Below are 3518 nucleotides of genomic sequence, written 5' to 3'. Positions count from 1 at the left end.
TTTAAAAGGTCACAAAACTTCCCCTCAGAATCAAAAAGTGCTTCTAGAAATTATAATTTGGCGTTATTACCTTAAATGAAGTGTGTTTATAATTTCAAGTGCGTAAAAATGTTCAAAAATAATTTTTTTAAGAAAAATTAACTCAATTTGAATTACAGTTACTGAATATTTGTTCCAGAAGTCGCACGTGCTTCCTGAATTGTGGGTCCATCTGTGACGACTCTGACTCTGTGAATGCAAAATAGTGCTACACACGATTATTGTGTCTTGCATGCACATTCATGCACGCACACTCACAAACACACACACACACACATTGGCATCCAATTACTGAGAGACATGAAGCATCTCACCTGTTAATAACAGGGCACATGTATGATAAACAGAGTCGGTGAACAGTAGCTTTCTCAAGCTTGACGGGAAAAAAAAAATCTGGCGCAGATGGTTGGATGGTGCAGTTAATTGGATGCTGTTTACTGTTAAGTGTCTTTTCTTTCTCTGTGTGGCATTTGTAGATGAATGAATTCCTTTCAGAAAGCTGCTCTTTTATGATTATTCGCTAAAATACCCCAAAGCTGACACCCTTCTACCAGATTGTTTATCGTTATCTGCTAGTGACTTTGATCAGATGGATCTTAGTCATATGACAGCACTGAAATTGAATGAAAAACACTCTGTCCCCTCTCATCAGCTATATCTGTTGACAAGCCCTTTAACGGTTGCTTGAGTGAATTTCCTCTATGGAATAAACTTAAACAGCTAGAGAATTTAATTTTTACTGGCATCCCTCAGATGTTAATACAGAAAACTAGTACAAAACACATTAGCATGAAATAGTGCATGCCTGCTCCCCAGACTTTCACTGGAAAGGTCAATAACAGTCAGCTGCTGGTTCAACTTTTCAAGAGCCTTTAAGTGCACAGACCACTCCACCTGGCCAATTTTATAAACTATTAAGTAGCCTTTTGCTCACTCAGCAGAGCAGGAGTGGGAACATTAATCACTGCCATGGTTGGAAGTCTTAATCAGGGGTCAGACTAGGCTCTGTATGAACTATTCATTAACAGCCATTAAGGAAAGCAAATTTCAGGATCAGCTGGATATTCGGTGTAGAATGGCAGAAGCCAATTGCACCCCGCAGACTTGGTTTGTCAGCTGAGTGTCCCCTCTGGCCTAACAGATCAGAGATCAACCCCAACAGTGTCTGTACCAACACGTGTCGCTGCATAAAGTCCAGTCACTATGGAAGAAATATAGTATCATCAGAATTCAACTATTTTTAGACATTGAATTTATAACACTGAATTTTTATCCTCCAAATTTCCCTGCAAAAATATTCACCTGCAAAAATTCACCTGCAAAAAATTCACCATCAAATATTATGGAAGAAATATAGTATCATCAGAGATGATACTATATTTCTTCCATAAGTCACACATTAAATAGCGACAACAATGCTGCAGGAACCCAAATATTTCTATCCAGTAATCAACAAGAACGGTTTCTAACACAAAACAGGACTGCACTGCTCCCTTGTGGAAGAATCCGGATAAACCTTGACTGAAAAGAATAATGAAACTATATGAAAGCTTTTCAGTGGTAATAACTTAATGTTATATAGTCCAATCGTGTGAAATTAGTATCTATGACTATTCCCCACATGGGTTTATCTTTTTATTGCAAAAACATGAAGCCACATAAAAACCTAACCACTTTGTATGTTAAATACCACAAAAGTGACTATCCCTCTCTCTCTCCATAGATAGATGGATGGATGGATGGATGGATGGATGGATGGATGGATGGATGGATGGATGGATGGATAGATAGATAGATAGATAGATAGATAGATAGATAGATAGATAGATAGATAGATAGATAGATAGATAGATAGATAGATAGATAGATAGATAGATAGATAGATAGATAGATAGATAGATAGATAGATAGATAGATGGATGTGTGGTGGTTAACACTGTTGCCTCACACAGTTTGACTCCACCATCTCCACTGAGGTATTTCAGTAGTTGTATTTCTTGTTCCACTAGCCCACTTCTCATGAGTTTGTCTTGGTTTCCCAGCATCTGATGTGGACTTTAGTAAACCAGGTCACATCCAAGTTGGTATAAGTGTCACGTTTTGCATATGTGTCATGCTCCAGATCTAGCCTGGGGACCCTTCCTGGACACATGCTGATAGGGACATATATACACTCACTGATCACCTTATTAGGTACACTTTGATGGTGACTGGACTGGCTGGACTGTCTTGGACCTCATATCCTTCAGAACTCTCTTATTTTTTCCTCTCAGAGGTTCATTATTATTGCAGGATCTCTGTGTTACAATATAAAGCTTTGGATAATTTTAGCCATTCTCCTCTGACCCCTGGCATCAGCTAAGCATATTTGCACAGGCGACTGCTGCTCACTGGATATTTTCTCTTTTTTAGATAATTCTTTGTAAACCCTAGAGACGGTTGTGTAGGAAAATCCCAGTAAGAGTTTCTGAAATACTCATAAAATCCCGTCTGGCAACCATGCCACATTCAAAGTCACTTAAATCACATTTTTTCCCTAGTCTGATGCTCAGTTTTAACTCCAGGAGTCCATCTTGACTCTAGGGATGTATATATGGCCATTCTGAGACACAGCAAAGGAGTTGGCAAAAATGCTGGAGACCGTGATGAGGTTAATTTTACTTTGTATTTATTATTGCTTTTTATCTTAATTCTTTTTCACTCATTTTGTTTTGAAAAGTGTCCCATTGTGCACTAATGTTTTTTTTCTCATGCTCAAGTGCATGCAGGTCTTGGGGTCATGATATTTTTCATCAAGAAAAACCTTTTTAATCGCTAAACTCGCGCCTTCTCGGAAATATTTATTAGGCATTATTGAAATACCAGTAATACTTTTACATTAGTCAAACCTGCTATAAAAATGAGGATCTACCGCCCTCCTCTGGCAATAACGATCCCACATAAATTACATCATGGTTCCTGATGATTTCCACTAATAGGAAATATCGGGTCATGATGACTGGCACCAATCAAAGACTAGCAGGGACCCTCTGTTGTTTTACTGGAAGTGAGTGACGTGGCAGTGATGCTGTGAATGATTAATTTAGAAAGAGAGAGAAGAAGAAAAAAAAGATGTGGGCTCACACCATATGTGAAGCATTTATTATTCTGTGTTAAATGGGGAAATGCCAGTCTGTTCATATAGCCCGTAACCAGCTTGCAGCTATACAGCAATTAAAGACCCAGCAGTGTTACTGACTGCAGGCCTGTGTGCTGTTAAGCTGCCATTAACATCAAAAAGGACTAATGGCTTATGTCTAAATACTGACCTTGAATTGAAAACACAGCATCAAAGACTTTTTACTCTTTACAAAACTCTGGCTTTAAATGCAAAATATTGAGCCAATTAATAATTCACTTTTTTATGTGGAGCCTTTTGCTCTTATGTATAGCCTTACTAAATTATAGGCATACTTGATATTTCAGAGGCTTTTTTTGGA

The sequence above is a fragment of the Astatotilapia calliptera genome, chromosome 20, assembly GCF_964374335.1.
Source record: "Astatotilapia calliptera chromosome 20, fAstCal68.1, whole genome shotgun sequence".
In the NCBI taxonomy this organism is placed as follows: Eukaryota; Metazoa; Chordata; class Actinopteri; order Cichliformes; family Cichlidae; genus Astatotilapia; species Astatotilapia calliptera.
Note: the sequence above shows the minus strand (reverse complement) of the source record.